The sequence below is a fragment of a genome, unplaced genomic scaffold (assembly GCF_019419815.1).
Source record: "Pyrus x bretschneideri cultivar Hongxiangsu unplaced genomic scaffold, Pyrus_bretschneideri_v1 Contig11, whole genome shotgun sequence".
In the NCBI taxonomy this organism is placed as follows: domain Eukaryota; kingdom Viridiplantae; phylum Streptophyta; class Magnoliopsida; order Rosales; family Rosaceae; genus Pyrus; species Pyrus x bretschneideri.
In genome coordinates this window covers 7,790,603-7,802,849 of record NW_025999402.1, presented here as the reverse complement: position 1 = coordinate 7,802,849, position 12,247 = coordinate 7,790,603, and the positions used below count along the sequence as shown (strand labels likewise).

Sequence of the window (12,247 nt, the reverse complement as noted above, 5' to 3'; positions counted from 1 at the left end):
TGGTGCCGATGGGGAGCTTGGGATTTTGAGGCTTTGCTACGTGCTAGTCGAGTATTTAATAAGAGCTTTTGGCTTTTAGCTTTTGAGTTTTGGCTTTTGGCTTAGAATGTGCTTGTGGCTTTGAATCTTGAATGATGAAAGTCACAAGGTTCCCATCATCACAATCATCAGCACCGGTAGCCAAGCCTTACATTCATGTTATATCCTTAATTTGCGCCTTTGATGGATTTTTAAACTCTCTCCCTCTCTCTCTCTCTCTCTCATGGGCATGGGAATGAGCTGTGTTGCACTAGGGTTTCAGCTGGGTCACAGTTGCAGGTGACTTTGGTTTTATTTTAGTTTTACTTTCAAGGGTAAGTAGTCTTTCTGTTTTTCCTATACATATAATAATGTTGTTTTTCAATTCTTTGCCATCTCGAAAGGAGATTTTAGAAGATGGGGCCTTGGGAAAAGGAGAGAGTCCCCCAACTACTTTTGTATGGTAGCTTCAGTTTCACTTATCAAGTGGAAATGCATCATATTTGATACCAAGATGACGACACACAACCAAACATGGCAAGTGAGCTGTAGACTGCAACTTCTCGTATTATTATAAAACAAAAGAGTTGAGCGGAAATACAAGTAAATAGAACCAGTTACAAGCTTATAATTCAAAATTGAATTAGATAACACTGAATATGCACAAATAATTAGTTGCATATAAACCGTAGTTTAATGCCTTTTTATTCACATCATAGTGTCTCTTGAATTATGTTTAATATTTATGATGAAAAGTTTGTAACTAATTTTATCTGTTTATATCTTTTTCAAAATTGATAACGATGAACACATGCCATCAAAACATGACAAGTAGATTGCAGACTGCAACTTTTTGTATAATACACAAAAGAATTGAGCGGAAATGTACAAAAATAGAATCAGCTACAAACTTCTAATACAAAGTAGAACTAAGGAGACATTAAACGGATAATTAGACGTATATAAAACACAGTTTAGATATTAAACGGACAATTCACATCATGACGTCTCTTTGATTTAATCATGATGAAAAATTTATAACTAATTTCATTTGTGTTTATTTTTCAAAATTGATCAAGATGGCGATACACCAACGAAACATGGCAAGTAGTTGTGGACAGCAACATCTTGAATTATAAAACAAAAGGGTTGAGAGTATATTACACATCAGCATGATATTTTCATATTTTGTCATGATTTCAACAACTAATCGTTTTGAATGCCGATGAGCATGTTAATATTTGGCCAATGAGGACGAAACAAGTTTCTCTGCCCTAGCGTTTAGTGTGGCGCCTGACCTAGTAGGGTGCTGCAGTGTCTGAAGCAGATTTTAAAGGCAATGAGTCTCTCTTGGGTTGCATGCTGTTTGGCACATTCCCAGCATAATCCCGATCTCCCATCCAACGATCATTCTTCTTCTTCTTTTTGGGTTGCATGGATTTGGCCCCTGTTTTCCAAGATCTGGTATAGCTATAACATTTTAGTTAACTAAATCCAGTTGATCATCGAAACGAGGAGAAACTAGAAAGTTCTGGATGTGAGAAATCATGTTACGTCACATGTCCGTCCAAGACAATAACAGGTTCAATTTGATGAACCTAAATGCAGAAATCCTTTTTATGTGTCTTAGGTGGACGGTTTATGTAGCACGATGCCCACACCTAAAGACGAAAAGGAGAAATTAAGATAATCCATGTGCCATATGCCCCCTTGTATATACTTCTATAAACAATGACCTAAAACAAAGCTTATAGTTCTGCTAAATATTGTGACTATTTCGTAGTGAAAAACAACGAATAAAAATGAGTATTCTGTAAACTAGATTGTTTTGCCAAAACTAGTCTCCCCCAGAGGAAAAGAACTTCTGTATCACGGGTGCAATATTGTATCTCTCTATTTCTCATTACGGATAGATATTGCAATCTCCCTACATCTTACACAATGCAACTTGTGAATTTATCCGCTTAAAAAAATGTTATATATTTTACCTTGTAAATTGCGGACAAGATGGCAATTTTTGTACCATGAATATACACAAAGTAATATATAAACAAAAGCAAAGTCTTAACAAATCCATACAACGCAAAGTAAAAAAGCAAAATGCTCCATATATAACACCTGAAAATTAAACAAGTATTCCAAAATTTTCAGGTTCATCATTCATTTACTGTCTTTGTAGCTATATGTATACAAAAATACCATAAAATACAAAGATCAAGAAAATTATTTGATCCCAGCTATTTGCATACTCTTGCCTTTTCATGTTCAGCAGCCCTCATGAGGAGGCTGCCATGTTCAAGCGCCACCAGAACCGGCGAACCCCAATCCCTCGCGCCACCGCGAGCATCGTCTCCGCCAACAGAGTCTGAAACTCTTGACCATCGATCACACCATTTTTATCCGCATCAAATCTCTCAAATATTGCATCATGCAGGACGTTGATTTCGTCTTTCGGCTGCGACACGTACCCGATGCCCGGCAAAAGTTTGCCAAACCCTGCACGTAGCTTCTCCCTCGATAGCCCTCCCTTGCCGTCCACGTCAAGTTTTCCGAAACACTCCTTACTGCATTTCTCAAACGTCGTCGTGTCTTCCACAAATCTGGTGACGGTCAAGTTGTTCAGGGCATGAATAACAACGGTACTGGAACTGCTACTCGTTTTCATTGATCAATCAAAGAATTTCAGCTCTTTTCAGAGATTTGTTTTTTGGGTGTTAATTTGTGTGTATATATATAGAAGATGTGGTTTGCTCCTAATATTAGGGGGTTTCTGTGGTTGATGAGCCATTATTTTAGAAGTTTTGGGTTAGTTGGAGCTATGGTGGCTTGTAAATAATGTTCCTTACTTTTTCAACTCAATAACGCGTTTTAGCAAGACTACGCAACGCATATTCCCCAATCACGTGGTTTGATGCTATAAGTAGATGGCAAGCAAGCAACTCTCGTGATTCACTGATTCTTATTTCTGAAAGCGGGTTTTTTTTTTTTTTTTTCGACTCTAAGTTTTTTAAGATTATTAGAAGTGTTTTTAGATTAGTAAAAACGTTTGTAATAATGTTGGGTAAGAAAAGTTAAAAGTGCTTCTTTCGAAAATCACATTTTATGTTTCAAATGTTTTTCTTGAAAACGTGTGGAGATATTTATTACGCGAGTGTTTCATAGAAAAATACTTCATAAAAAGTGCTTTAATGACCAATAAACACTTGGATTTTGAAACTATGCCATTAATTTGAGTGTTTAATTACATGTAAACCAAAAATATATACAATTATTCATACAAATTTCACAGAAAATTACGTATATATCTTTTTTCAAGGAAACCACGGACGTTGTAACTTTAGCGGCTACATATTTCTTATCTACGTACCCTTCTTTACCCTCAAACCTTAGGAACTAGAGTCCTTATTCAAGCGATAGTGAAGAATGCTTTCAACTACTTAAAACTACAAGGCCTTTTCAAGCAAATCACGTACATTGTAACGTTTCTTATCTACCATCTTTTGCCCCTCAAACCTCATGAACTCGAGTCCTTATACAAGCGATGGTGAAGAATGATTTTAACTACTTAAAACTACAAGTTCTTTGCTAAGTTGAACCCATATCTGTGTTGAATAATATTGGTTTCCTCAAATTACCCAAATTATGCCAAGGCGTTTCTAATTTATTATCTTAATTTTAAAAAATACAAGTTCACTATTTTTTTCTTGGAGATTTAGCATGCAAGTTCTCCAGTTGATTGATGGAGTTGCTGATTTCTGGATCCGTATTTGTCCAACTCTTAATTTGGGCCAAGAAAATATGACTACGTTTGTTCGACTTTTCATACATTTTAACCAACACGGAGAATCGGCTTGTCTTTCTCCAAAAAAAAGAATAGGCTTGTCTGCATCCTTTCATTTTTTTTCGAAAGAGTATTGTTATGCTCGCTCACCTGCTCTATTTTTTCATCCACCTTATAACTAAAATAATCATAATAAATCCATATAAAGTGAGTAAAAAAATAAGACAATGGATGAGCATAATAGCACTCTCTCAAAAATAAAAATATAAATACAGATGTGTTTGAAAAACTAGACTAATTTCCTTTTTAGAATAGTCATTTTACATCTTGCAAAGCGCTTTTCTAGTAATACCAACATGATATAGACTGGCTTCATAACAAACACAAAAAGCTAAAAATAATAATAATTGAAAAATTGCTCAAAACTAGAACTTTAGAACAACAACAAAGAAAATTGCATGAACGATCCAAACCTACTTCAATTTCTGTTATAAATGATGAAGCAAGTTCCAGCACTCCAAAAGTACTTGCTTGGAAGGAGAGCACTCGCATGTGCGCTCCATCTTCGGTCGTATTTATCCATCGCAATAAAAATGATTTATAGTTATGGTTAATTAGTAGCATTTTCTCTAAAAAACGGATCATTCTTTGTAAATGAACGACCGAAAATAGTTATGATTAATAGCACTATCATGAAAAACACCTCGCTCCAACAATGTAGATCCATGGTTACGATTGACTTGTGTACATTTACATTCATCCTCGAGTCTTCTACAATCATGGTCATTGTCAAGTTAGTGTTTTTCTTTCTTCAACTACCATTGGATATATAAATTGAATAAACATGAAATAATAGAAAGTAATAAAATAGTAAGAAATATTACTTTAACCCTCGTATAGTGTCAATCTAAACTTTTTTTTTTTTTTTTTGTTGAGTGAAATGATAGCATTAGTAAGTTAAATGTTAGATTAGCCATCGACGGGGTTCGAACCTACGCCGTCATGTAAGGGCACAACATATTTCCACCACTGTGGTAAAAAACTCTTTTTATGTTCAACAGATTTGGTGATTTTCTGAATTGATAAAAATTTCCACTTTCAACCAAAACAATGACAAATTGGCATATTAGGTGATTTTCCAAATTTAAAGAGGAAGTGGAAAGACTTTCGGTACATCACCCAAGCCGACTAAAGAGGAAGTGGAAAGACTTCTCAAAAGAAAAATAAACTAGTGTCTTACTAGCAAGGGTGGAACAATAATTTTTTTTAGTGGGTGGTCTTACCTTAAAACGTCTACGGGCACACATAAAGTGTGTGAAATTTCTCACTTTTGTTTTTAAGATTGAAGGACGGAGAAAGAGAGTGAGAAAGAAGGTGGGATGAGGAGGGAGGGAGAGATGTTTGCTTCTTTTTTTATCTTTTTTTTATCTTTTTAATTATAGATGGTAAAATCACCTGTAGGTGATGTTTAAAAGAAAACAACAAAATTTTATTTTGTGAAATTACATTACTATTCTTAACTTTTTTTGTTGTGATAGAAGACAAAAATGTATTTTCACCATCTTTTAGTTAATAAAGAGGTTTCATTAATAGTTTAGATAATCAATTTTTTCTATTGAGTAAGTATAGTCATCAAGAGAATTTAAATTTAAATAAAATCATATATACCAACTTAATCATATAAACAACTTAATTCGTTGTTCCTATTAAATCATGCAAAATTGCATCTAAAAAACCACATTACCATTCATAGTGCAACTATTTTGTGCAAGGAGAGATATACAATTGTGGAGGTCGGACTGGTTATTTCATGTCATTTTAACCTGTCAACCATTTAATTATTCTTATGAAAGAATTGGACTTTTGTGCAATTTACTTATCCTTAACATATTCTTACTTATATTGGTCTCTTTCCCCAAACTCTATGAGCTACAGTCCTATATTGGTCTATGTCTTCCCCAAACTCCATGAGCTACAGTCCTATATTGGTCTCTTTCCCCAAACTCCGTAGACTACAGTCCACCGTCTTGATGTAGTTCCGCCAATGGTTACTACCATAGTTTTAATAATATGCATTCGAAATCAAATACCTAAAGAAAAAGATTGCTGTTTTTTGTAGGGAACTTACCAACCCAATTTCCCAAAACCCCTCCTTCCAAAAATACTTGACATGCCATCCTCCTTTTTCTTTTTTTTTTTCTTTTTTCGTTTCATCGTCTTCTGCCTCTATTAATGTGGTTTTCGACATTGTGGGATTTGTAAATATATATAATTAAAGCATCAACCTTAAGGGTACTCATAATCTTCGAAGTCAGAAAATAACTTTCGTATTCTTTTTCGAATGCACATGAATTATGCTTACTAGAGAAACACTTGTGTGTGACATACTCACATTAAAATTTAATGATCATGACAATTTTCATGAAATAAGCACTTTCTTTGTTTGCTAAAAGTTTAGAGGGAGGGGAGGCTACTATATCCCAGAGCTAGGGCACTACCACAAATCTTTTGAGGACTTACTGAGGGTTGTAGTCCCTTTTCTTGTTTTTACATATTGTCCACCAAGACGGAGTGCCGGCTGCAGGACTCGAACCTAAGTCTTGATCTAGCAAAGAGAACAATCCTTATCAACTTAACCAACCTTCGGCAGTTGAAATAAGCACCTTTTATGGCACACTATAAAGCCTATTTGCAAGACTTTGATAAATGTCTATAGAGAAAAGAATTGTGTGACGGATAGTTTAGCGACCTATAATCTTGATTTAGATTTAGGTCATTTTTATTTTGATACTCCTCCTTTCTTGCTCACTTAGTTTATTCGTAATGATCGACTTGAGATATCTTGGTCTAACTTTATTATTGAGTAGATTTGTTTAGGAGCGCTTTTAGCCCCGTTTTTTAACCAAAAAAGAAAAAAAAAAAAAAAAAAAGACTTTGATAAATGTTTTGATATCATTTTTGGGCATAAAATCCATCCTAGTTTTGTATAAAACGATTTTGGATTCAAATTTATACAGGCCATCTGAATTCAATATTACACTTAATCTAAAATATTTCGGGCTGAAGCAATTTGAGTTTCATCTTCCACAAATGGTTTAGGCACAATATTGTTTACATTAATTAAACCGTCTTTGGTTTGGCTGCTAACTCTCAAGATATATTTTTTTAGTAGACGGTATATTTTATACTAAGATGAGAGAAAAATTCGGTTAAGTCACATAATAGGCAATCTAATTTAATATTAAATTCATCATCTACAAGATTCGAACTTAAAACTTCTAATTTGCAAATGAAAAAGAATATCATCAACTTGTTAAGATTTCGATAATGATCAAGAACATAGGATCCCCACTTATGTGCCCTAACCCGCAAACATCACACATGTCCAAATTTTGGAACATGGCTCAAAACCTATCATGCAATTTCGACATTTTTGTTTTTTGGTTAATATAGATTTCACGTGGACCCCAGCCATTGGTACAATACTGCCCCTACCCATGCATACATCCATATTTGTAACTTAAAATTAATGAATCTAACGGCTGTTAATAGTCTAGCAAATCTGTGGGCGGTTTAATTGTGAACTGTGAGACATGTTTTACGTGTCAATAACTAGAAGAAGGAAAATGACAGAATTATCATATTGCTGATAGAGAGAAATTAAGGAAATTTTCTCAAAATAGAATTTTTTATGTTATAATAATTATTTTTCTTTCTTCATCATTATGATCTTGTATAAAAATTAAAGTTAAACTGTGAGGTATGAGGTGGCAGAAAGTTCTTGAATAATTTTATTTTAAATGAGTCTTCTTACTATTTATCTTAGCTTGATTGTACGCATAAAATTATGTAAAACTTTAAAAAGAAGAAACTAATTAAGAATTTGTTTGATAATCGTCTAAATTTCATAAATTTTTTAAACTAAAACTTACTCGGTAATTGTTTTTCAGTTTCTTCAAAATCAAGCTGGATTTTGAAAACTTACAAAAGTAGTTTTAAGGTTTTTCTTTTTGAATTTCATTCTCTTGAAAATTGTAAAAAAAAATATGAAAACAAACACAAAAAATGTAATAGTTATAAAAAATTTCTTAATAAGCTAAACAATTTTACACATGATTTTTAATAAGAACACCGTTTTATTGTAGCATTCGTCCATGTTGTCTCTAATTAATTATGAGTTTTTTTATTTTAATGTGGTCTAATATCCTAGTGGATATAATATTAAGTTTCTACACATGTATTTTAAGTTTGAAATTCTTCTAAATTATTATAATAGTTTTAAACTCTTCATTTTCTCCTTAATATAGTAAATAAAGAAGAGGTTGATGGTAATGATTAGAAGAGTAAAGTGATTGGTAATACCTATATTTGTATGTTAAAATTCGTGTGTATGGTATACCTGTTAGTGAATTTGACTAAAAATATGGTCCTACGTATTTGAGAGGGAAAGAAGGCGTTTGCGAATGTAACATCCCACATCGTCTAGGGAAGTGATCTTTATATATATATATTCTCATTCCTATCTAGCACGAGACTTTTTGGGAGCTCACTGGCTTCGGGTTCCATGGGAACTTTGAAGTTAAGCGAGTAGCGCGCGAGAGCACTCCGATGATGGGTGACCCACTGGGAGGTTCTCGTGTGAGTTCCCAGAAACAAAATCGTGAGGGCTTGGTCGGGGCGCAAAGCGGACAATATCGTGCTACGGTAGAGTTGAGCCCGGGATATGGTGGGGGCCCAGGCCGGGATGTGATAATTTGGTATCAGAGTCTAACTCTGGCCATAGTGTGCCGACGAGGACGTCGGACCCTTAAGGGGGGTGGATTGTAACATCCCACATCGCCCAAGGGAGTGGTATAAGGATCACTCCCCTGAACGATGTGAGATGTCACAACGAATATATAAAATAGTCAATTTTTGTGGGTGTTGATATTGTGTTTTAAAACAATATGATCTTCCAGAATTAGAGTTTAGCTTTTGGAGAATATAATTTTTTTTTTCCCTTAGAAGATGCCCTCTTTTTTACCCAAATGTGTAAGAATTCGATTTTTTTTTTGAGAGAGAGATTTTTAGTTGGTCGGAAATATGATTTGGTACACAAAGTATATTAATATAATTATATAATTGATTGGAAATTTGAAAAATAAAATTTCAACAAATTATATTATGACACTTGTTGCACCATATCGTACTCTTGACATGCTGAAAATTTTCTATTTTCATAAACCAATATGCATGGGAACCATAAAATTTCTCATTCTTTTACCACAAAAAATAATCTCAATAAATCAAACATTATTTAATTTTACACTCGAAATTTTACGGTTGATCTCCATGTCCAATTTGGCTTGTGTAAGAAAAATATTAAATCGTATAAATTTTTCTAAGATTAAATAGTCTTTTGGTCGTGATTCTTGTGAATTAGAATTTTAATATATTAAAGTTTTGTTAACCAATGCACGTGTTTGGTAATTTGGCTTAATATGTGCCCTACGTTATTTTAATCCTCCCAATGCATAGTGGATGCTAGTATTTTATAATCTCCATAATATTTTTTTGTTTAGTGTTCCAATCCTCTAAGATTTTCAAAGCTCTTTGTTCTATTAAAAATGAAAAAGTTTTCTAGCTAGAAGAGTTTATGAGATTGACATAATTTTTTTATTTTGGTCATTGACAATGAAAATTGATAAAAGTGGTCTCTAAGTTTGTCCATTGTAAATCGTTTTAATCATTCCGGAAAAAAATATGCCAATATCCTCATTAAATTGTTACATGAACAATCAGGTGACCACTTTCAACATAGTATTTTTGTCAAACCAACTCTTCTACTTCACGACGAAATTGACATATTTTTCACAGAAGTTCAAAATAATTTAAGGTAGACAAACTTAAGGATCACTTTTATCAATTTTTATTTTCAATGACTAAAAAGTGTTATGTCAATCTCATAAATTGTTTTGGCTTAAAAACCAAATAAAAATCTAATATTTCGACTTGTTCTTTAGCCAATCGTCGAGATGATTGAAAATTCCATGAGATTAATGTATATATATATATTTTTGTATGAAAAAAATGTAAATTTATAATTCTATGATAAAGTCCTAATCCACATTAACAAAATTTTAAAGCATCAATCGAAAAGTACTTTGTTGAGTTTGGGAGTCAGCCTTTCGTATGTTATTGACTTGTATGTGTACGGAATCGATGGATTCAACATCAACTAGTCAAGCTTGAGAATATTGAAATATTGATTTTATTTTTGGGCAATGAAATGTTGATATATAAATATATATTACCTTTCCATGACAGATATTAATCATAAATTACAAATTTGTAATCTCTTCTTTTTTATTGCTAATAAAACAGAAAAGTCGTCCACAAGGCATTACGTAGTTTAAAAAAAAAAGTCCAAAGTAAAGAATATTGCACTGATTTGAGCTTAGCATTTCTCTTTTTTTAGATCACATTTATAAATTGAGTAATGTTAGGGAGACTAAAGTTTGTAAACTAAATGACATAGAAGTTGATGATTGAATTATTACTTAATTGTTGATAAACGTGCTCATTTTTTATTGGAGACACCTCATTTGGTTTGCTAATTTAATCTTTCAAACATTATTCTTATAAATTATATGATATGTCATGAATAAAAAATAAACGTGCTCATTTTTATTGGAGGCACCTCATTTGGTTTGCCAATTTAATCTCTCAAACATTATTCTTATAAATTATATGATGTGTCATGAATAAAAAATAAATACGTTAGTCAAAGATTTAAGTAATAGTCTAACTATGAACGAGGACACCATATAATTTATATATGTATATATGTGTGTATATATTTGCTGGAATGGAAAAGGATCCTCGTCGGATTCTTTTCTTGGGGATCCTAGAAATCTAGTGATTGTGATCGTTTATCATACATCGTGCGGTCAGAAATTATTTCAAAATTTAAAATTTAATATAAATAGTACCTAACGAAAATTGACCGCACAATGTACGATAAACGATCACGATCACGGAATTCTTTTTCTGCTGGAACAATGTCTGCCGAGACAGTTCAGTCCTTGGATACCCTTTAATAATACCTTAAAGTAATTTAAATAATTATAGGAGACAGATAAGCCTTTAAGTAGTTTTATATTTTTATGGCTTGACATGTGATTTAATCTTTACCTTTTAGGGGGAAGAGATTCCTTTCGGATCTCTCCCACCAAAAACCATTAATCAATTAATTCGGATTATTAAAATTTGATTTAACGATTAAAATTATTATAGTTTTTAAATTAAATTTCATTGAAATTTGTAACCGTTAAATCAAATTTTATTGAAATTTGTAACCGTTAAATCAAATTTCAAAAACTCAAATTAATTGATTGATGGGTTTTAATGGGAAAGATCGTGGGGAGATCACTTCCTCCTTTTAGGGACCTAATTAACGGATGACATTTACCTAAAAGTATCTAAAAAAAGCACTGAATTATGCAGACGTGAACGAACGAAATATAAAGTTTCTGCATGCCAATGATACACCAGTACGTGGTTGTATAAAGAGATTGTACCCTCACTCCTAACGTGGACAATCTTTTCCTAGTTGAAAATGTTGGCTCTTTAGGGACACACGACGGTCATGATCTTAGTGTAATTCTAAAGAAGATCTCATACGTACTTGAAAATCTTACACGAAAGTATTATGTCGTAAAATGTTTACCAATATTGCTGAAGCGAAGTCAGTCAGTCAAACGCAGTGCAGTGTGCAAGGCTCTCATCATTGATGTGAGTCGGTCGTGTCCAAACCATGGACTTTAATATTTATCGGACGTTTGATCAATTGTGTTTTGTTCATGAATAGAAGTAGTGATAACCAAAAAACATATAGCTATTGCAAGTCACCTCCCATATCATTTTTCGGACAGATAGACATACACATACCTAATGTTTTGATGGATTCAAAATTTTAAACAAATTTCATTCTTTCATCCTCTTAGTTTAGATAATATTGTTCAAAAAAAAAAAAAAAAATCAAACAAATATTCATGACATTCAATTTCCACATGATGCATTACTTGTAGAACTTTTTTTTCTTAATAGATGATTTCTGGATCATTTCATTCAGATTTCCTTTAAATACAGAATTTAATAAACATCCATTTGCATTAATCATGTGATTTCCTAAAGCATGCTTTTATTTTGCACAAAAAGAGTGGAGGATTTGAGTTAGAACACTACACACATGGTGGAACATAATAAATTAATATCGGGCTTGTCATTCACAAAAGTCGAACACCTTAACGTTACCCCGAGGGCCCGAAGAAAGTAAATGATTGAAATATCTTTGAAGTTAAAATGATTTCATGCAGTCGTAGTAGCCCGCTGGTAAATAAGAAAGCCAACCATGAGGCCAAATATCGTATGCATTCTAACTGTATAGGTGACAAAGTTACATGAAAA

The 12,247-nt window shown here is 32.9% G+C and overlaps 1 pseudogene; it reads right to left on the bottom strand.

The window, feature by feature from the left end:
- Window positions 1-2,152: 2,152 nt before the first annotated feature.
- On the bottom strand, window positions 2,153-2,846 carry LOC125472054 (annotated as a pseudogene).
- Between the last annotated feature and the right edge of the window lie 9,401 nt (window positions 2,847-12,247).